Consider the following 24426-nt stretch of genomic DNA (forward strand, 5'->3'; position numbering starts at 1 on the left):
AGGTCCCAAAGGTGTGATTACGGTCACGGGCAATCGGCAGCGGGCCGAGGAGTGTCTGCAGCAGGGGTCGAGGATTGCTGATCAGCAGATGGCTATTCTCGAGCTGGATGAGTACAAGAAGATCGCCGACCCCGCCGACCTGATGCGTTCAAAGAAGCCGGCTTCCGAGTCCGCATTCCAATCGACGGGCGACACGAAGAAAGTCAGCATCCATCCGACGGACGACACCGCCGCCCCGACAAACATCTCCACCACCCTTGATCCAAAATAGGAAGCCGAGCTCATCCAATTCCTCCGTGAGAACTGGGACATTTTTGCATGGAAGCCTGCTGACATGCCAGGTGTACCCAGGGAGTTGGCTGAGCACCGACTGCATGTGGATCCTGCCGCTCGGCCCGTCCAAGAACGCCTGCGTCGGTCCGCCACGCACAAGAGAAAAGCAATCGGAGAGGAGGTGGCTAAACTTTTGGCAGCCAACTTCATTCGCGAGGTACACCACTCCGAGTGGCTCGCTAATGTTGTCATGGTGCCCAAGAAGGACAAGTCTCTCCGTATGTGCATCGATTTCAAGCATCTCAATAAGGTATGTCCGAAAGATCACTTCCCGCTCCCCTGCATTGATCAAATTGTTGATTCGACTGCGGGTTGCGAGTGTTTATCCTTCCTTGATGCCTATTCGGGCTATCATCAGATCCGTCTGTATGGTCCGGATGAATTAAAAACAGCCTTCATCACCCCATTCGGGTGTTTCTGTTACATCACTATGCCTTTCAGTTTGAAGAATGCAGGAGCAACTTTTATGCGCATGATCCAAAAATGTCTCCTTGACCAGATTGGTCGAAATGTGGAGGCATATATGGACGATATCGTAGTCAAGTCACGCAAAGGTTCCGACCTGCTGACTGACTTGGCAGAAACATTTGCCAACCTACGTAGGTACGATATCAAGCTCAACCCAGCCAAGTGTTCATTCGGCGTTCCGAGCGGGAAGTTACTCGGTTTCTTCGTTTCCGAACGAGCGATCGATGTCAACCCCGAAAAGATCGGGACCATTGTCCGAATGGAGCGGCCGGTAAGAATACATGATGTTCAAAGGCTCACAGGTTGCCTAGCGGCTTTGAGCAGGTTTATCGCTCGACTCGGTGAGAAGGCGTTACCTCTATACCGACTCATGAAGAAGTCAGATACCTTCGAGTGGACAGACGAAGCCCAAATTGCATTCGACGACCTCAAAGCCCTGCTTTCCACCCAGCCGGTTCTTACTGCCCCGCTCAGTAAATAACCCCTTATTCTGTACATCGCGGCTAAAAATCAAGCCGTCAGCACCGTTCTGACAGTCGAACGCGAAGAAGAAGGCAAAGCGTACAAGGTTCAGCGGCCAGTATATTATGTCTCCGAAGTCCTGACTCCTTACAAGCAGAGGTATCCCCATTATCAGAAGCTTATTTATGGGATCTACATGACTGCAAAGAAGGTGGCTCATTATTTCCAAGACCACTCGGTGTGTGTCATATCTGATGCTCCGTTGTCCGAAATTCTCCACAATCAGGACGCATCAGGCCGAGTGGCAAAGTGGGCAATGGAGATGCTATACTGCGACATCAAGTTCGAAGCCAAGAAAGCTATAAAGTCTCAAGCTTTGGCTGACTTCATAGCAAAATGGGTAGAACAACAGCAACCGACTCACATCTACTCGGCTCATTGGATCATGTTCTTTGATGGTTCCAAGATGTTGAATGGCTCCGGCGCCGGCGTAGTGATCATATCCCCAAAAGGTGATAAACTCAAGTATGTGTTGCAGATACATTTTGATTCTTCCAACAACGAAGCAGAGTACGAAGCTCTCCTTTACGGGTTGCGCATGGCTATCACACTCGGCGTCCGTCGCCTGATGGTCTATGGCGACTCGGATCTGGTGGTTAATCAAGTAATGAAGGAATGGGATGTAAGCAACCCCACCATGACTGCATACTGCAACGCAGTAAGGAAGGTCGAGAAGAAGTTTGAAGTTCTGGAACTTCACCATGTTCCCCGACTGAAAAACCAAGCAGCAGATGAATTGGAAAAACTTGGATCCACTCGGAGACCGGTCCCGAGTGATGTCTGCCTCGAGCACCTACACCTCCCCTCGGTGAAAGAAGATCCTTTTACAAAGGAACCAGTACAACCGAAGAGCTCAACAGATCCGACTGGAGTCGAGGTCCCCGCTGTGGTTGATTTGATCATGGAGATTCTAGTTGTCATTCCCGAATGGACTGTGCCGTTCATTGCGTACATCATGAGGCAAGAGTTACCAGAAGACGAAGTCCAAGCTAGGCAGATTGTTCGCAGATCGAAGTCCTTCACCGTCATTGATGACCAGTTATACAGGAAAAGTGTTTCAGGCGTCCTTCAGCGGTGTATCTCTCCTGAGGAAGGACAATTAATCTTGGAAGAAATCCACTCGGGAACCTGCGGACATCATGCCTCCTCAAGGGCAATCGTCGCCAAAGCATTCAGAGTTGGTTTCTTCTGGTTGCAGGCCAATGAAATGGCAAAAGATATGGTCGACCGTTGCGAAGGCTATCAGTTCTATTCAAACAAGTCCCACAAGCCAACGTCTGTGCTGAAGACAATTCCTCTTGCTTGGCCATTCGCCGTGTGGGGATTAGATATAGTCGGACCATTCAGAACAGGCCAAGGAGGATTCACTCATGTGCTGGTAGAAGTCGACAAGTTTACCAAGTGGATTGAAGCCAAGCCCATCAAGAAGCTTGATGCCCTTACGGCCATCAAATTTATCAGAGACATCATCGCCAGATACGGGGTTCCGCACAGCATAATCACCGACAATGGCACAAACTTTGACTCGGACAGGTTCAAAGGTTTTTGCATAGGCCAAGGTATCCGAGTGGATTTTGCATCCGTGGCGCACCCCCAAACAAACGGGCAAGCAGAGCGGGCGAATGGACTTATTCTTCAAGGGTTGAAGCCTCGACTCCTACGAGAAGTTGGACATGCCACCGGTGCAAGGGTCACCGAGCTGCCTTCGGTGCTGTGGGGCCTCCGCACAACTCTGAATAGATCGACAGGGTGATCCCTGTTCTTCCTCGTTTATGGAGCAGAGGCAGTCCTTCCGAGTGACTTGCTTCACAACTCTCCACGAGTCGAACTCTTCTCCGAAGCCGAAGCAGAGCAAACCAGGCAAGACGGAGTGGATCTTCTAGAAGAAGAGCGCGAGATGGCACTGATCCGTTCAACAATTTATCAACAAGATCTGCGGCGATTTCACGCGCGGCACGTCAGGAGCCGCACATTCCAAGCAGGCGACCTGGTGCTCCGAGTGGATCAGCAGAGACCACACAAGTTGGCTCCCGCCTGGGAAGGACCGTTCATCATCTCTAAGGTGCTGAACAACGGAGCATATCGACTCTAGAACCTCGACAGGGAAACGGACGAGCCGCGAGCATGGAATGGAGATCTACTGAAGCGCTTCTACACGTAACCACCGGCGGAGACAATGTAAAGAACAAGTATCATTGAAGTAATACAAAGCAGATTGATTTCTTGTCGATTCAAAATTCTTCCGCGTTTACAAACTTTGGTCTAAAAAACTAACTCCAAGTGTGCACTAACAATCACACTCGGGGGCTTAGCTGCGACCCAGAGTCGCCTAAGTGCAAACTCGCTCTGAGTGTGCACTAAAAGTCACACTCGGAGACTTAGCTGCGACCTAGAGTCGCCTAAGTACAAACGCGCTCCAAGTGTGCACTAAGAGTCACACTCAGAGACTTAGCTGCGACCCAGAGTCGCCTAAGTACAAACTCGCTCCGAGTGTGCACTAAAAGTCACACTCGGGGACTTAGCTGCGACCCAGAGTCGCCTAAGTACCAACTCGCTCCGAGTGTGCACTAAAAGTCACACTCGGAGACTTAGCTGCGACCCAGAGTAGCCTAAGTACAAACTCGCTCCGAGTGTGCACTAAAAGTCACACTCGAGGACTTAGCTGCGACCCAGAGTCGCCTAAGTACAAACTCTCTCCGAGTGTGCACTAAAAGTCACACTCGGAGACTTAGCTGCGACCCAGAGTCGCCTAAGTACAAAATCGCTCCGAGTGTGCACTAAAAGTCACACTCGTAGACATAGTTGTGACCCAGAGTCCCCTAAGTAAGCAACTCACTCCGAGTGTGCACGAAAAGTCACACTCGGGGACTTAGCTGCGACTTAGAGTCGCCTAAGTAAAAAGCTTCCTCCGAGTGTATACTCGAGATACACTCGGAGGCTTAGCAGACCCTCATTGAGGCTCATGTGGATGTGAAGACAACTAACAACTACATGAGTAACAACTCACTCCGAGTGTGCACAAAAAGTCACACTCGGGGACTTAGCTGCGACTCAGAGTCGCCTAAGTAAAAAGCTTCCTCCGAGTGTATACTCGAGATACACTCGGAGGCTTAGCAGACCCTCACTGAGGCTCATGTGGATATGAAGACAACTGACAACTACATGAGTAACAACTCACTCCGAGTGTGCACGAAAAGTCACACTCGGGGACTTAGCTGCGACTCAAAGTCGCCTAAGTAAAAAAGCTTCCTCCGAGTGTATACTCGAGATACACTCGGAGGCTTAGCAGACCCTCATTGAGGCTCATGTGGATGTGAAGACAACTGACAACTACGTGAGTAACAGCTCGCTCCGAGTGCGCACTAACAGTCGCACTCGGGGACTTAGCCGCGACCCAGAGTCGCCTAAGTAACAACTCGCTCTGAGTGCACACTAACAGTCACACACGGGGACTTAGCCGCGACCCAGAGTCGTCTAAGTAAAAACTCGCTCCGAGTGTGCACTCGGAGGCTTAGCAGACCCTCATTGAGGCTCATGTGGATGTGAAGACAACTGACAACTACATGCTCTGCATGTTTTCCATTGGCTTCACCTAGAGATGCCAAACAAAAACCACGAGCCAAAATCGTGTCAAAAAAAACTCAGCGAAAGAAGAGCAAAAGATCCGATTCGAATTCAAGTTGGATCCACGATCAGTCGGCTCGGTGTGAATCAAGTTTATCCACACCAAACCACGAATGTGACGGCCAACAACAGTGGCCAAAGTTTAATACAGATACCACTCGGCATACCGAGGTAAATGTGCGTTCACCATAAAGTTTTTTCAAGCGTCGCCGGGACTGGCAGGCTCCACAAAGGTGTCGAGGTCAATTCCGTCTACAATGCGAGTGGCTGTGTCGAGGAAGGTCTCCATGAAATCTTCAAATCGAAGCTTCTTGGTGTTGGCGACCTGCAACGTCTTCAGCTTTTCTTCACGGGCTTCCTTGCAGTGCACTCGTACCAGAGATAGCGCCACGTCCGCACCCCACCGAGCGACAGACTTCTTCCATGCCTGCACTCTGCCTGGGACGTCCTCCAGCCGAGTCATCAACCCATCTATGTCGCTCCGGGAGTCGTCTTCTGGCCACAGCTCCTTGTCGATTCGGCCAACAACTTTTCTCAGGCGGCCAATGAAAGGTCCCACCCTATTAAGGCGAGAATGCGCTCGGAGCATGTCCCGGTTGGCTTCATCGCCGAGTGGAACATTCGGAACAAGCGACCGTTCAATTTCGGCTGCTTCAGCCTCAACATCCCGACAGAAATCTGCAAAGAAAAGACAAGCAGAAAATAAGCATGGAGTGAACTCCAAAGTCAAAAACACTCGGCCAGAACTTCTGCCAAGCAATGCGACCATCTTCCTCACCCAGTCACTGACGTAGTTCTCCTGCGCTCTGCACCGAGTGTTCATCACCTTCAGCTGAGCCATCCAGTCGGATCTCTCCTTCTTCATTTTGTCTACCTCGGCCACCAGTGCCTTGTTGGTCTCCAGGGATTCCTCCAAAGATTTCTCTCGGTCAGCGAGAGCCTTCTTCACGCCAGCCAGGTCATTCACAACCACCTCCAAGTCCGCAGCAAGCTGAATCTTCTCAACCTTCAGAGCATTGTACGCAGATCCCATTTCACAAGTCCTCTGTCAAAGAGACACAAAGGAAGGATCAGCCACATTCAACAAGGAAAAAGTCTCGACAGATATGACAAAACAATCAAAGCTCAAAGTTCTTCAGACCCCTGCCGATGCAAGCAATCGACAGCGGTCTCGGGGACTACAACCAGTGGGTTTACTGAGAGTGACCCCACTTGCATGAAGCTCGAACAGGTCGGCCCTATTGAGCTCCATAACAAACCAACAACACTATGAGATTCCTATCTCTCGACTCGAGTAACACTACTCTCGGGCAATACACCTACTGGGTGCACTCGGCATGCCCCCACTAGTACCATTCAGGCAGATCATCTCTGATCTGTTCAGATTACGGAAAATACATATAAAGACAACTGCCGGTGCAAGCACTCGGCAGAAGTCTCGGGGACTACACCCACTGGGTTCACTTGGAGTGAACCCACTACAAAAGCAACCTATTGCATCCGAGTACCTCGCTGTAACACCCAGTGGGTTCCAAGAGGAATGTAAACACTTACTAGCGCACTTACTCGGATGTCGTCCTGAAGCTCCAAGCTCTTCTTGTATAGGGATGCGATGGAATCATACGCTCCCTTGGCGTCGCCCACCATCAGCTCCACCTGCACCATGGCGTCCTTGGCAGCTCCTACCTGATCCTCCGGGAGGCGTCGGGCGTCATATTGAACAGCCGACGGACCCGGCGTAGCAGAAGACTCCCTGGGCATCCCGAGCTCCGCTCCAGTCGGTTCCGCCGTGAGGGCCACCGTCTCAGTCGGCGGCATCGTCTCAGTAGGCGGAATGTTCATGGTGGGATTGGCAGCAGATGGGATAACCCCAGGGACAGGCGCCAAAGCCGGCTCTGACCCCCTTTGGTCGTCGTCCTCCAGATGGATCACCTCCGAAGGAAGCCCGACTGAACAAAATGAAATTATAGAAAAAGGTGAAGATCGAAGACAGCACTCGCGAAACAGTAATACAGCTCTCGGAGTCGTGACAACGTACCTTGCTGGGACGTGGCGGCATTATCCGTGTCCATGGGATCATCGTCCTGGCGCGGCAGAGAGGTGGCGGAAGTAGCATCTCTGTTGAGTGAAATCCACTCGACGGATAAGCATGAGTTCCCAAAAAGAGAAGTTCAATCGGATACCGAAGGAAGATAGAAGAACAAGACACTTACGCTGAGGCGACCGGAACAACGATCCTCATCCGAGGCAAAGCTTTCCGAGGCTTAGGCCCACTTGGTTTGGCCACCTTGGACGGCTGGTTCACGGGCTCGGCAGAAGCACCCCTGGCTCTCTTCACGCTCTGAGCACTCGGAGCCACGGGAGGAGCTGGTGGAGCACTCGGGGCCGCGGGAGGAGCCGGCAGAGCAGTGGGGTCGTGATGGTGCTTGGTTCGATGCTCTGGTGGTGAGGGTGGCGAGCTCTGCTCCTCATCCTCCTCCTCCTCCTCTTCCGACTCCTCCTCCGTCTCCCCACTGTCAGAGGCGTACTCGGCGCTATCCGCGCTGCCCTCCTGGTTGCCCTCCTCTTCCTCGGCTGGATTCCCGTTCGAGACTGCAAAATGCCAGTTAGTCCACTCCTGCACAAAACACAGTCGGCAACGTCAGTCAGCAGGACAAGAAAAGCAATAAAGCTAAGAAGATTAAAAGCACTCGACAAGATCTGCTCACCTCATTCGGAGGAGGATTTTAGGCACGGAAGGGCTTCACCTGCCGGGCTCCCACGGGGTTATCACACGCGCCTGTGATGCCGCGGACCCATGCACTCACAGTCTCCCCGCTCACGTCCTCTGGATGAGACCGAGTGGAATCCGAAGACCCCACATAGTGCCACATGGCGTGGTGTCGGGCCTGCAGCGGCTGGATGCGCCGACCCAGAAAAGTCTCTAGCAGGTCCGTGCCGGTGACTCCCTTACGGACGACGGCTGACCAAAGGTTGGATCTGGATCCTTTCCCCCTTAGAGAGCGCAAGTTTCCTGGGAGGGCCCGGACGGTCTAGACTAAAAGGTGGCAACCCACTCGAAGCATTCGGACAAGCAATGTCCTGGCAATAGAACCAGGACGATTGCCAGTTCCTGACTGACTCGGATATCTGGAGAGAGGGATAGCTACTCTTTGTTTTCTTCTGGAAACCTAAACCCCCGTAGAGCTGGAGGATGTGGGTCTTATCGTCTGACTGGCTAAGCTTTTTGACGGTTTGGGATCTAGCGGAGAAGACATACTTAAAGAGCCCCCAGTGGGGAGGGCATCCAATGAAGCACTCGTAGAGGGTGACGAATGCAGCAAGGTGAGCTATTGCGTTCGGAGGAAAGTGATGGAGCTACGCCCCGAAGTAAGTCATGATACCTCGGAAGAAAGGATGGGGAGGCAAGGAGAAGCCTCTGGCCACATGGCTGAGTAGCAGAACGCGCTCCCCCTCCTTCGGCGCCGGCTCTGTCTCGCCTTCCGGCAGCCTCCAGAACTTGTTGACGACCATGCCATGCTCCACCAGCTCCAGCACGTCGTTCTCCGTCACCGAGGAGGGGAGGAAATCCCCCTGGATCCAACCCGCCGGCAGCACCCGCTGCCGCCGCTGAGTAGGGGCCGCCCCCTTCTTCTTCTTCTTCTACGACTCGAGCTTGCTGGTCTGCCCCTTCGTCATGGCGAAGGCGACGGATCCGCAGAGGAGGAGGGGAAGGAGGAGGCTTGAGGTGTGCAGAGAGCTGCGGGAGGAGCGAGATTAATGAGAGGAGGTTGAGCAGCGCAACAGGAAATCCCGTCGGGAAGGCTTAAATAGGCTTCCGACTTGGTCACTAACAGGTGGACCCGAGATCTTATCCCCCCAACCGGCCGGTGCGAGGTTAGTGGAGAAGATAAAGGCGTGGTAATCGAGGAGGCAAAACCTACTCGATGGCGATGTCATCATCCCCGCTGAGCGCGGCAACCAAAATTTGAGGATCCCGGAAAATCCGGCGCTGTCAGTTTGACCAGTCACGTCGAAAGATTCCGCGGAAGCACTCGGTCCCTGACGGTTCGTTTCACTCGTATATTCACTCGGATCACTGGTTGAAAGGGTAAAATGGATCGAGGCAAACAACGCCAAAGTCACCTCCATACCAGTCGGTTCCATACTCCAGACATCACTTCATCGTTCCAACCCTGATCCATTCGGGGACTAATGATGGGGTTATAGTCCCAGGGTAGGGTCATAGGCCTGCCCTATAGGTCCTACCCAAGGACTACCCTTCATAGAAGACGAGGCCCTTAGACAGTTCCGACTGAACTAAGGACGCCCCCATCATCCAGTCGACGATGATCCACTCGGAGCATATTTAACGTACCGACTGGAATCCACTATGTACATCGTAACCTCCCAGGAGGGCAACGGTCATACGTTTTCATACACCATTATTAGAATTGAAAGCTTACGTTACCTATAACGTAGACATTTATTCGCCACTATTCCACCCTTGTCCACCGGGCCATTATGAAGGGCAGCACACTCTATATAAGGCGCTCTTCCCCACTCGTGCAAGGGTTGGCACTTGCTGTAATCCTATAATCCACTCGACACTAAGCTCCCAAGAGCAGTGAGACGTAGGGCTTTTACCTCCACCGTAGAGGGGCCTGAACTCATACATCCTCGCCGTAGCTAAAGCTCTGCCCATCCTTTCGTACCCTACACTTCTACTGTCAGACTTATACCCATGACAACTGCCACCAAGCTATAAGAGCTTTGTGTTGAACTATAACATGCAAGGGATGAACAAGCCACCCGGCGAGTTATTCGCGATGCTGAAAGTCGCAGAATCAAAACTCCGTAAAGAGCATCAAGTGTTGATGGTGAATAAGAGCACTAGTTTTAACAGAATCGGCAAAGGAAAGAAGGCTAATTCCAAGAAGAGCGACAAGCCTGTTGCCAATCCGATGAAGAAACCCAAAGCTGGACCTAAGCCTAAAGCAGAGTGTTATTATTGCAAGGGTATGGGTCACTGGAAGCGCAATTGCCCCAAGTATCTGGCTGATAAGAAGGCGGCAGAGGAAAAATCAGGTATATTCGATATACATGTTATTGATGTGTACTTAACCAGCTCTCGTAGTAGTGCCTGGGTATTCAATACCGGTTCTGTTGCTCATATTTGCAACTCGAAATAGGAATTGTGGAATAAGCGAAGGCTGGCGAAGGATGAAGTGACGATGCGCATGGGAAATGGTTCCAAGGTTGATGCAATCGTCGTCGGCACAGTTTCACTTCAGTTACCATCAGGATTAGTTATGAACTTAAATAATTTTTATTTAGTGTCTGCGTTAAGCATGAACATTATATCTGGATCTTGTTTATTGCGATACGGTTACTCGTTTATTCCGAGAATAATGGTTGTTCTATTTCTATGAGTAATATCTTTTATGGTCATGCACCCAATGTGAGAGGATTGTTCATATTGAATCTTGATAGCGATGATACACATATACATAACATTGCGACCAAAAGAGTTAGAGTTAACAATGATAGCGCATTGTTTTTATAGCACTGCCGCTTAGGTCATATTGGTGTAAAGCGCATGAAGAAACTCCATACCGATGGACTTTTGGAGTCACTTGACTTTGATTCACTTGACATGTGCGAACTATGCCTCATGGACAAGATGACTAAGACTCCGTTCTCTGGAACAATGGAGCGTGCAAGTGACTTGTTGGAAATCATACATACCAATGTATGCGGTCCGATGAGTGTGGAGGCGCGCGGCGGATATCGTTACTTTCTCACCTTCACTAACGATTTTAGTAGATATGCTTATGTCTACTTGATGAAGCACAAGTCTGAAACGTTTCAAAAGTTCAAGCAATTTCAGAGTGAAATTGAAAATCATCATAACAAGAAGATCAAGTTCCTACGGTCTAATCGTGGGGGTGAATATCTGAGTTTCAAGTTTGGTGCTCACTTAAGACAATGTGAAATTGTTTCACAGTTGACACCGCCTGGAACACCACAGCGTAATTGTGTGTCCAGACGTCGTAATTGTACTTTATTAGAGATGGTGCAATCTATGATGTCTCTTACCGATTTGCCGTTATCGTTTTGGGGTTATGCATTAGAGACAGCTGCATTCACTTTAAATAGGGCACCATCAAAATCCATTGAGACGACACCATACGAACTATGGTATGGCAAAAGACCAAAATTGTCATTTCTTAAAGTTTGGGGATGTGATGCTTATGTCAAAAAGCTTCACCCTGAAAAGCTAGAACCCAAAGCGGAAAAGTGTGTCTTCATAGGTTACCCAAAAGAGACAGTTGGGTATACCTTCTATCTCAAATCCGAGGGAAAAGTGTTTGTTGCTAAAAACAGAGCTTTTCTTGAGAAGGAGTTTCTCTCGAAAGAATTGAGTGGGAGGAAGATAGAACTTGATGAGGTTGTTGAACCTCTAATCCCTCTAGATGGTGGCGCAGGGCAAGGGGAAACCCCTATTGCTGCGACGCCGGTTGAGGAGCAAGTTAATGATGATGATCATGAAACTTCGGATCAAGTTCCTATCGGACCTCGCAGGTCGACAAGATCATGTACTGCTCCTGAGTGGTACGGTAATCCTGTCTTATCAATTATGTTGTTGGACAACAATGAACCTGCGAATTATGAAGAAGCAATGGTGGGCCCGGATTCCAACAAATGGTTGGAGGCCATGAAGCTCGAGATAGGATCCATGTACGAGAACAAAATGTGGACTTTGGAAGTACTACCTGAAGGCCGCAAGGCTATTCAAAACAAATGGATCTATAAGAAGAAGACGGGCGAACACGGTAATGTGACCGTTTATAAAGCTCGAATTGTGGCAAAGGGTTTTTCACAAGTTCAAGGAGTTGACTACGATGAGACTTTCTCAGCGGTAGCGATGCTTAAGTCCGTCCGAATCATGTTAGCAATAGCTGCCTTTTACAATTATGAAATCTGGCAGATGGATGTCAAAACGGCGTTCCTTAACGGTTTTCTTAAGGAAGAGTTGTATATGATGCAACCCGAAGGTTTTGTCGGTCCAAAGAATGCTAACAAAGTATGCAAGCTCCAGTGATCCATTTATGGACTAGTGCAAGCATCTCGGAGTTGGAATAAGCGCTTTGATGAGGTGATCAAAGCATTTGGATTTATACAAGTGGTTGGAGAATCTTGTATTTACAAGAAAGTGAGTGGGAGCTCTGTGGCATTTCTAATATTATATGTGGATGACATATTGCTGATTGGAAACAATGTGGAGATTTTGGAGAGCATAAAGGATTACTTGAATAAAAGTTTCTCTATAAAGGACCTAGGAGAAGTTGCTTATATTCTAGGCATTAAGATCTATAGGGATAGATCGAGACGCCTAATAGGACTTTCACAAAGCACATACCTTGATAAAGTTTTGAAGAAGTTCAAAATGGATCAGTCCAAGAAAGGGTTCTTGCCAGTATTACAAGGTATAAGATTGAGCAAGACTCAGTGCCCAGCAACTGCGGAAGATAGAGAACAAATGAGTTCCGTCCCCTACGCTTCAGCCGTAGGTTCTATCATGTATGCAATGATGTGCACTAGACCAAACGTCAGCTTGGCCATAAGTATGGCAGACAGGTTTCAGAGTAATCCAGGAGTGGATCACTGGATGGCGGTCAAGAATATTCTGAAGTACCTGAAAAGGACTAAGGAAATCTCTCCCTAATAATAAAGCAAATACGGTTTCTGGTCGTCTGTCTTGAAAATTACCCCCAAAGTTTGCATAATTTACCCACCATGCCACCGGTAAGTAAAAGAAAATGTTTCATAAAGCAAAAAATCTTGGACTGGGCCGGCCCATGTAAAAACGTCCTATATTACGCTCTGAACGCTGGGAGAATATCCAACACACCGTATGAGCCGGCCCATGCATACGGGCCTGCTTTTAGTTCCATTTATTTATTTATTTTCAGTTCCATTTTATTTTTTATTTTAAATATTTTAGAACTTCAAATAACCTTTAAAATTTTAATAAACTGAAAATTATAAATCAACACATTTCAAAAATTAAAATGTTTGTGACTTCAAAAACTGCTCGGAGTTTTGTAAAAAATACTCGCATATACAATAAAATGTTTGCAATTTTAGAAAAATATTAGAACTCCAAATAATCTTTAAAATTTTAATAAACTGAAAATTATAAATCAACACATTTCAAAAATTAAAATGTTTGTGACTTCAAAAACTGCTCAGAGTCTTGTAAAAAATACTCGCATATACAATAAAATGTTTGCAATTTTAGAAAAATATTTGTACAATAAGAAAAGTCCAGGATCTCAAATACAATTCGATGTATTAAAAATTATTAAAGAAATTTAAAAGAATGCTTTCTAATTCAAAATATGTTAATGCATTTAAAAAATGTCCTAATATTTTAAAAATAGCTAATGCCTGTTTTGATAGTTTCTTTTTGTTATTTAAAATTTTCCGTTCCATTTTTGTTTATTTATAATTTAAATAATTTAGAATTACAAAAACTTTTGCATACTAAAAAATAGGAATTTTGAATTAAAATGCTGACGAATTTTTATTTTGAACTAAAAATAGGATTCAAGAAAAGCGTTGATTTTTTTTTTGCAAATTCCAAAACAATGTCCATGAATTTAATAAATATATTACTGATTTATAAAAATGTTTGTTTATTCAGAAAACTTCATGCGTTTCAAAAAATGTTTGTGAATTTAAAATAAAATCCTCCAACATCAAAAATTATGTTCGTCTTTTCTTGAATTGGTCGTCAATTCAAAAGAAAATATTTAAACCTGTTCGAAATATAAAAAATATTCATGATTTTTAGTAAATGTTTGTAAATTGTAAAAAATGTTCTCGATTTTAAAATTGTTCCCATATTTGTAAAATTGTTCACGAAAGATCTAATGTATGTAGTTAAACATTAATGCTTCTAAGTCTGTGTGACAATATACCTGTGTGAATTTTGAAGAATTAACTGTTGGATACATCGAATTATTATTGTATGTTTTCTAAAAAAAATCTTGAAATTCAGAATAAATCTTTGAGTTACCAAGATTTTTGAAAATGTAAAGATTGCTTCAGCTTGTGAATAAATTTAAAAGAAGAAATTTCTTCCGTGACAACGCACGGGCCATTTTGCTAGTGTTTCTTGTTTATGGACGTGACAAAGAGCTCGTCGTAAAGGGTTACGTCGACGCAAGTTTTGAAACCGATCCGGATGACTCTAAGTCGCAAACCGGATACGTATTTATTCTTAATGGGGGTGCGGTAAGCTGGTGCAGTTCCAAGCAGAGCGTCGTAGCAGACTCTACATGTGAAGCGGAGTACATGGCTGCCTCGGAGGCAGCAAAGGAGGGTGTCTGGATGACGCAGTTCATGACAGATCTTGGACTTGTGCCAAGCGCACTAGATCCATTGACTCTGTTATGTGACAACACTGATGGCATTGCCTTAGCAAAGGATCCAAGGTTTCACAAGAAGAGCAGACACATCAAACGACGCTTCAACCTCATCCACGACTACATCGAAGGAGAGGACGTGAATATTTGCAAAGTGCACACGGATCTGAATGTAGGAGATCCGCTGACTAAACCTCTTCCACGGGAAAAACATGATCAACACCAGAACTGTATGGGTGTTCGATTTATTACAATTTAAATCGCATGGCAATGTGAGGACTAGATTATTGACTCTAGTGCAAGTGGGAGACTGTTGGAAATATGCCCTAGAGGCAATGATAAATAGTTATTATTATATTTTATGTTTAAAGATAATCGTTTATTATCCATGCTATAATTGTATTGAATGAAAACATAGATACATGTGTGGATACATAGACACAACAATGTCCCTAGCAAGCCTCTAGTTGGCTAGCCAGTTGATCAAGGATAGTCAAGGTTTTCTCACTATGTGCAAAGTGTTGTTGCTTGATAATTGGATTACATCATTAGGAGAATCATGCGATGGACTAGACCCAAACTATGAACATAGCATATTGATCGTGTCATTTTATTGCTATAGTTTTCTGTGTGTCAAGTATTTGCTTCTATGACCATGAGATCATATAACTCACTAGCAATGGAGAAATACCTTGTGTACATCAAACGTCACAACGTAACTGGGTGACTATACAGGTGTTCTACAGGTATCTCCGAAGGTGTCCGTTGAGTTAGTATGGATCAAGACTGGGATTTTTCACTCTGTGTGACGGAGAGGTATCTCGGGGCCCACTCGGTAATACAACATCACACACAAGCCTTGCAAGCAATGTGACTAAGTGTAAGTCACGGGATCTTGTATTACAGAATGAGTAAAGAGACTTGCCGGTAATGAGATTGAAATAGGTATGTGGATACCGACGATCGAATGTTGGGCAAGTAACATACAGAAGGACAAAGGGAATGACATACGGGATTATATGAATCCTTGACACTGAGGTTCAACCGATAAGATCTTCGGAGAATATGTAGGATCCAATCTGGGCATACAGGTCCCGCTATTGGATATTGACCAAGGAGTACCTCAGGGTATGTCTACATAGTTCTCAAACCCGCAGGGTCTGCACACTTAAGGTTTGGCGATGTTTTAGTATAGTTGAGTTATATGTGTGGTTACCGAATGTTGTTCGGAGTCCCGGATGAGATTAGAGACGTCACGAGGGTTTCTGGAATGGTCCGAAGATGAAGATTGATATACAGGATGACTTCATTTGGTTACCGGAAAGTTTTCGGGCATTACCGGGAATGTACGGGGAGTGACGAATGGGTTTTGGAAGTTCACAGGGAGGGGGGCAACCCTCCCAGGGGAAGCCCAAAGGACCTATGGGTGGCGCACCAGCCCTTAGTGGGCTGGTGGGACAGCCCAAGAGGGCCTATGCGCAAGAGAAAGAAAACCAAAGAAAAGAAAAGAAAGGAAAGGTGGGAAGGAAGAGAAGGACTCCACTTTCCAATCCTAGTTGGACTAGGATTGGAGTAGGACTCCTCCTCCTCCCTGTCCGGCGCACCCTTGAGGGCTTGGCCCTCAAGGCAAGCCTCCTCCCCCTCCCTCCTATATATAGTGGTGATTTAGGGCTGATTTGGGACAACTTTTGCCACGTGCAACTCAGATCTAGACACCATAGTTTTACCTCTATATCGTATTTCTGCGGAGCTCGGGCGGAGCCCTACAGGAGTAGATCCTTCACCACCACCGGAGCGTCGTCACGCTGTCGGAGAACTCGTCTACTTCTCCATCTTGCTTACTGGATCAAGAAGGATGAGATCATCGTCGAGCTGTATGTGTGCTGAACGCGGAGGTGTCGTCCATTCGGCACTAGATCGGAATGGATCGTGGGACGGATCGCCGGACGGTTCGTGAGACGGTTCGCGAGGCGGATCGAGGGATGTGAGGACGTTCCACTACATCAACCGCGTTTCTTAACGCTTCCTGCTGTGCGATCTACAAGGGTACGTAGATCCAAATCTCCTCTCGTAGATGGACATCACCATGATAGGTCTTCGTGTGCGTAGGAAATTTTTTGTTTCCCATGTAACATTCCCCAACATTTTTGTCGTAACCCTCCCAACTTTTTAACACATGCTATGTGGGTGAAATGATAATACCATGCCAACTTTCAAACTTTTCAGGGTTCATTTATAGTGCTTTTCAATTTTAGGGTCATTTAGCTCAAAAAATAAACTAATATAAAAAATAATGAACTAAAAAGAATCAAAATAATATTAACTAAATTTATCAAAGTATTGATTTGTTAAAAATAATGAACTAAAAAGAATAAAAAAATACTAACTAAAATTATCAAAGTATTTAGTTGTTAAAAAGAATGAACTAAAAAGTATTAATGTAAAAAAATGCCGCGTACTAGGCCACCACAGCGTGCATACGACTAGAAATCCTACAGCTAGTTGGGCCAGGATGCAGGCCCGCAGCACGCAAGTAGGCCCACAGGCAGAGAGAGTACGTTTAGGCCTGTAGGCCTGCATAAGAGAGGAGCTCGAGAGGGTTTGTGTAGCCGCACTTATAAACCACTCTCAACGCCTCTCAGCTAGCGAGGTGGGACTAAACATCCACCCGCCCAACGTCGTGCCAGCCGCAGGACTTTAGTCCCGGTTGGTGGCCTCAACAGGGAATAAAGGACCCCTTTAGTCCTGGTTGAGGCCACCAACCGGGACTAAAGGCCTCTACTTCCCGCCCTTTGGGCTGCTGAAAAAGACCTTTTGTCCCGGTTGGTGGCTGCAACCGGGACTAAAGGTCATTTTCAGCAGCCCAAAGGGCGGAAAGCACATGCCTTTAGTCCCGGTTGGTGGCCTCAGTTGGGACTAAAGGGGGGCCTTCATAAGAGGGACTTTGCAAAGTTTCCAAATCCCCCATCGCCAGTTTCTTCTCCTCCTCTCGCGTGACGGTGTCGACGACCACCTCGATGTCGCGAGTCTGCACGACCGCGCTGTCGCCCCTCGCCAATGCCCTCCCGTCCCCAAGCCCGTTGACCCTCACCGACGCAGGACCTCCTCGCGCGCCCTCCTCCCTGTCGCCACGTGTCCCCGAGCCCGCTCCTCGTCGTCGCCGGCTTCCACACCTCCATCCCCGCGCCCCCGGTGAGCTCCCCCTTTCCCAAGCCCCCCTGCTGCCACTACTCCGACCATGCTCGCCCCTGCTGCGACTGCTCCATCCATGGTCCCCTGCTGCCACTGCTCCGGCCATGCTCTGTTTTTTGTTGCATAATGAGATGAGATGAGATGATTAGATAGATTAATTTTTATTGCATAATGAGGTGAGATGAGATGTACGAAATGTGCTCTATTATTTTTGGATGTGCTCTATTTTTTAGATAGAGAAACATATGTTAAATTTTGCATATGCATGATGAGTTTTGAAATGAATATGTGAAGCTCCCATTTTGAGAGATGAGATGTTTTGTGGAAATGTGCTCTATTTTTCAAGTGAAAATATGAAGGTAGTATTTTTATTAGATGAAAATGTGAAGAAAGTATTTTTTTTTTGAAATGAATATGTGAAGCTCCGTTTGACAAATGCTTGGGCTTATTATTAGGGACCATGAGGCGTAAGACCTGCAAGGTCTGCCAAAATTCATGTGTGGACACTCTTGAAACAGCAGTGCAGTTCTGGGTATTTTTGAGAAATAGATTTCAAAAATCAGTGGTAACGGTCTTTAACTTGAATTTGTATTGAATTCTGATCATTTGTTTAACTATTTTACTGACTTTATTTTTGATTATTAAATGATACATAGTGTGTTCCATGCAACATAAGAGGGAGGACTTCAACAATTCATATGGTAACGTGTTGTACTTTGTGGATGATGAGGAGCGCGAATTCGAATTGGATCTGCGCAAAGGAAAGAATAAAACCATCATATATGGTGATGGATGGGAGCAGTACATTGCAGTGATCAATTTTAAAGGAGGAGAACTCGTAGTTGTTTCCTTAATAGGGGAGGTGAATAGGTTAAGGACATTATATTTCCAAAGCGATGGTGATGACGATGACCAAGATGACATCATTAGCCAAGATGACCAAGATGACATCGACGGCCAAGATGAAGATGAGGCCATCTAAGATGAAAATGAGGACAACCAAGATGAAGAAGAGGACATCGAAGATGAAGATGATGGTCCTATCCTTTCTGGATTTTTTTTCTCAAAGGATGAAGAACCTTACTCGGGATGGTAAAGCTAGTGTGAAAGAAATCTTACCATCCTCTTCGGCGTTCTTGGGGAAGCCCTTTGTGCACCGTATAACAAAAACAAACATGGTGGAAAAAAAGTTATGGTGAGATGTTTTATATTCTTTCATCTCTTTTTGGTCATAACCAAGTATGGTGAGATGCCTAACATTCTGTGCTCTCTATTTTCTCATGGGGTCTTCATAAGTTACCTTTGAAGATGTTTTCCGGAGTGGACATCCCCGCCGTCGGCACTGTTGGAGTAATCCATGGACCAAGAGGGCTTGTCACGAACATCCATTACAAGACAGATGACGACGGGCGCATATCATTCCACAAGGCCGGCAGGCAGGAGTTCATCAAGGGAAAGAGAGAACTAAGGGTGGACACCCTTGTGGTAATCACTATAAGGAAGAGCAAAAGGTCTATTAGATGATGGTTGTTGTTGACCATGTTTAGAACTATCAGCTGGAGAATTGTTAGTTAACTAAATAGTATGTTAAGATGAATGTGATACATTGATGTTATTTGTTTCTTAAGTTGAACAACTTTCAAGTGATATTGATGGTTCTTATTATATATTGATCATGGCGCTGTTGTGTAATGGTTCTTTCATTGCTATATGTAGTAGCTAGCATCGAGTTGAATGAAAATCATAAAATAAAATGGTAAACACAGAAATAAAAGGGGGAAACACAATATGAAAACCCCCAAAGCCTAGCAACTGCTGAGGCGTGGCTGCATTTTAGTCTCGGTCCGTGTTACAAACCGGGACCAAAGGTCCTCCTGCCAGGCGTCCCACGGCGGCCACGTGGAGCTCCTTTAGTCCCATTTCGTAACCAAACTGAGACTAAAAGTATTGGGCATTAGTCACGATCGTTTTGTCCCGGTTGCAGAACCGGGACTAAAGGCCCTCTAGAACCGGGAACAATGCCTTGTTTTCCACTAGTGAGTTCTTGACGTGGCTACTTCCATGTGGATCTACCATAGGTTTTATCGCTGACGGTCCCTGTCAGTAATAAGTCGGGCATCCATTTTGACCGGTCAGTGTTGATGACATATGGACCACACAATCCACTCCGTATTTTAGAGAAAGAGCAAGAGTATCACCTGATGTACGTTTCATCCGATTAAAACTTGAGTTCATTGTCCTCGCGAGATCCTACCAAATCTTTGTTACTCTTGGGTTTTGTGGGGAACCCTTGACGGTTGGTGTTACTGGGAGCTTCCAACTAATATGATTGTGCCCCGGGCTTGTTTGTGAGGGTTTGGAGTTTGCCCCAAGAGCTACCCCTAGTGGAAGGGAATCTAACCATTCATTGGTGTGGTTCTCGGGGAAGAAGTTGAGACGTTCTTGGCTATGGGGGCATTTGTTGTTCCCTCCTATCGAGTGAAGATTAGCACCAGTGGCGGCGCTACTGTAGCATGTCTGGGTGGGTCGGTAGAACAGAACACCCATAAATTTCAACCTCATGGTTGAGGTTACTTTTAATCTCCACTATAATTGCTATGAGTTGGGTGGGCCACAGCCGATTTTACCAACACGTAGCTCTATCACTGATTAACACACCCCAAGTGTGTGAACTTTGCATTACAACATCGTCTACACTGCATTCGATTATCTCTTTGCTCTAACATTACTTGTTGTTTCTCCTTCATTGTGTGTTTCCTTGTGCAACTTACTAGCTTGAATATTTTTTTTCAAAACTAGTACGAAATTTCTAATAAATTCAAAAAGCATGTATGCGTTTTTATAAATGTCAAAAGTACCACCCCGTCAGCCTGTGGGTGGCCGATGGGGGAGCTGTCGGCCTCTGGGTGGCCTATGGGGGCATGTCGGCATGCGGGTGGCCGAAGAGCCACCTGTCGGCCTGGGGTTGGCCGAAGAGGGGCCGTCGGCCTCCAGGAGGCCGAAGAGCCCCTGGGTAGCCCCTGCCGACCCCCATCTTCCTCCTCGTTTGTTTGTTCCTCTTCTCTCTCTTTTTTTCTTCCCTCATTTTGCCCCCCTCCGATCTCCTCCATCCTCCACCCATTTTCCTATTCAATCCGCAGAATCGATAGATCTGTTGGGGAACGTCGCATGGGAAACAAAAATTTTCCTACGCGCACGAAGACCTATCATGGTGATGTCCATCTACGAGAGGGGATGAGTGATCTACGTACCCTTGTAGATCGTACAGCAGAAGCGTTAGTGAACGCGGTTGATGTAGTGGAACGTCCTCACGTCCCTCGATCCGCCCCGCGAACAATCCCGCGATCAGTCCCACGATCTAGTACCGAACGGACGGCACCTCCGCGTTCAGCACACGTACAACTCGACGATGATCTCGGCCTTCTTGGTCCAGCAAGAGAGACGGATAGGTAGAAGAGTTCTCCGGCAGCATGACGGTGCTCCGGAGGTTGGTGATGACCTTGTCTCAGCAGGGCTTCGCCCGAGCTCCGCAGAAACGCAATCTAGAGGAAAAACCGTGGAGGTATGTGGTCGGGCTGCCGTGGGAAAGTCGTCTCAAATCAGCCCTAAAACCTCCGTATATATAGGTGGGAGGGAGGGGACCTTGCCTTGGGGCTCAAGGAGCCCCAAGGGGGTCGGCCGAGTCCAAGGGGGGAGGACTCCCCCCCCCAAACCAAGTTGGACTTGGTTTGGTGGGAGGGAGCCCCCCTTCCTTCCCACCTCCTCCCTTTTTTTTCTTTTTCTCTTGATTTTCTCTTCTTGGCGCATAGAGCCCTTTTGGGCTGTCCCACCAGCCCACTAAGGGCTGGTGTGCCACCCTCAAGGCCTATAGGCTTCCCCGGGGTGGGTTGCCCCCCCCCCCCCCGGTGAACTCCCGGAACCCATTCGTCATTCCCGGTACATTCCCGGTAACTCCGAAAACCTTCCGGTAATCAAATGAGGTCATCCTATATATAAATCTTCGTTTCCGGACCATTCCGGAAACCCTCGTGACATCCGTGATCTCATCCGGGACTCCGAACAACATTCGGTAACCAACCATATAACTCAAATACGCATAAAACAACGTTGAACCTTAAGCGTGCAGACCCTGCGGGTTCGAGAACTATGTAGACATGACCCGAGAGACTCCTCGGTCAATATCCAATAGCGGGACCTGGATGCCCATATTGGATCCTACATATTCTACGAAGATCTTATCGTTTGAACCTCAGTGCCAAGGATTCATATAACCCCGTATGTCATTCCCTTTGTCCTTCGGTATGTTACTTGCCCGAGATTTGATCGTCAGTATCCGCATACCTATTTCAATCTCGTTTACCAGCAAGTCTCTTTACTCGTTCCGTAATACAAGATCCCGTAACTTACACTAAGTCACATTGCTTGCAAGGCTTGTGTGTGATGTTGTATTACCGAGTGGGCTCCGAGATACCTCTCCGTCACACGGAGTGACAAATCCCAGTCTTGATCCATACTAACTCAACTAACACCTTCGGAGACACCTGTAGAGCATCTTTATAGTCACCCAGTTACGTTGCGACGTTTGATACACACAAAGTATTCCTCCGGTGTCAGTGAGTTATATGATCTCATGGTCATAGGAATAAATACTTGACACGCAGAAAACAGTAGCAACAAAATGACACGATCAACATGCTACGTCTATTAGTTTGGGTCTAGTCCATCACGTGATTCTCCTAATGACGTGATCCAGTTATCAAGCAACAACACCTTGTTTATAATCAGAAGACACTGACTATCTTTGATCAATTGGCTAGCCAACTAGAGGCTTGCTAGGGACGGTGTTTTGTCTATGTATCCACACATGTAAATGAGTCTTCATTCAATACAATTATAGCATGGATAATAAACGATTATCTTGATACAGGAATTATAATAATAACTATATATATTATTGCCTCTAGGGCATAATTCCAACAGTCTCCCACTTGCACTAGAGTCAATAATCTAGCCCTCACATCATCATGTGAATTACATTGTAATAAATCTAACACCCATACAGTTCTGGTGTTGATCATGCTTTGGCCGTGGAAGAGGTTTAGTCAGCGGGTCTGCTACATTCAGATCCGTGTGCACCTTGCATATATTTACGTCCTCTCCCTCGACGTAGTCGCGGATGAGGTTGAAGCGTCGTTTGATGTGTCTGATCTTCTTGTGAAACCGTGGTTCCTTTGCTAAGGCAATGGCACCCGTGTTATCACAGAACAAGGTTATTGGATTCAGTGCGCTTGGCACCACTCCAAGATCCGTCATGAACTGCTTCATCCAGACACCCTCCTTAGCCGCCTCCAAGGCAGCCATGTACTCCGCTTCACATGTAGAATCTGCTACGACGCTTTGCTTGGAACTGCACCAGCTTACCGCACCCCCATTAAGAATAAATACGTATCCGGTTTGCGACTTAGATCGTCCGGATCTGTGTCAAAGCTTGCATCGACGTAAACTTTTACGGCGAGCTCTTCGTCACCTCCATACACGAGAAACATCTCCTTAGTCCTTTTCAGGTACTTCAGGATATTCTTGACCGCTGTCCAGTGATCCACTCCTGGATTACTCTGGAACCTACCTGCCATACTTATGGCCAGGCTAACATCCGGTCTAGTGCACAGCATTGCATACATGATAGAACCTATGGCTGAAGCATAGGGGACGGAGCGCATATGCTCTCTATCTTCATCAGTTGCTGGGCACTGAGTCTTACTCAATCTCGTACCTTGTAGAACTGGCAAGAACCCTTTCTTGGACTGTTCCATTTTGAACCTCTTCAAAACTTTATCAAGGTATGTGCTTTGTGAAAGTCCTATCAGGCGTTTTGATCTATCCCTATAGATCTTAATGCCTAGAATGTAAGCAACTTCTCCTAGGTCCTTCATAGAGAAACTTTTATTCAAGTAACCTTTTATGCTCTCAAAAAACTCTACGTTGTTTCCAATCAGTAATATGTCATCCACATATAATATTAGAAACGCCACAGAGCTCCCACTCACTTGTAAATACAAGATTCTCCAACCACTTGTATAAACCCAAATGCTTTGATCACCTCATCAAAGCGTTTGTTCCAACTCCGAGATGCTTGCACCAGTCCATAAATGGATCGCTGGAGCTTGCACACCTTGTTAGCATTCTTAGGATCGACAAAACCTTCGGGTTGTATCATATACAACTCTTCCTTAAGGAAACCGTTAAGGAATGCCGTTTTGACATCCATCTGCCAGATTTCATAATCGAAAAATGCAGCTATTGCTAACATGATTCTGACGGACTTAAGCATCGCTACGGGTGAGAATGTCTCATCGTAGTCAATTCCTTGAACTTGTGAAAAACCCTTTGCCACAAGTCGAGCTTTATAAACGGTCACATTGCCGTCAGCGTCCGTCTTCCTCTTAAAGATCCATTTGTTCTGAATAGCCTTGCGACCCTCAGGTAGTACCTCCAAAGTCCACACTTTGTTCTCATACATGGATCCTATCTCGGATTTCATGGCTTCTAGCCATTTGTTGGAATCTGGGCCCACCATTGCTTCTTCATAATTTGCAGGTTCGTTGTTGTCTAACAACATGATTGATAAGACGGGATTACCGTACCACTCTGGAGCAGCACGTGATCTCGTCGACCTGCGTGGTTCGACAGAAACTTGAACTGGAGTTTCATGATCATCATCATTAACTTCCTCCTCAACCGGCGTCGCAACGACAGAGGTTTCCCCTTGCCCTGCGCCACCATCCAGAGGGATGAGAGGTTCGACAACCTCGTCAAGTTCTATCTTCCTCCCACTCAATTCTCTCGAGAGAAACTCCTTCTCGAGAAAAGCTCC

The sequence above is a fragment of the Hordeum vulgare genome, chromosome 7H (genome assembly GCF_904849725.1).
Source record: "Hordeum vulgare subsp. vulgare chromosome 7H, MorexV3_pseudomolecules_assembly, whole genome shotgun sequence".
Classification (NCBI taxonomy): Eukaryota; Viridiplantae; Streptophyta; class Magnoliopsida; order Poales; family Poaceae; genus Hordeum; species Hordeum vulgare.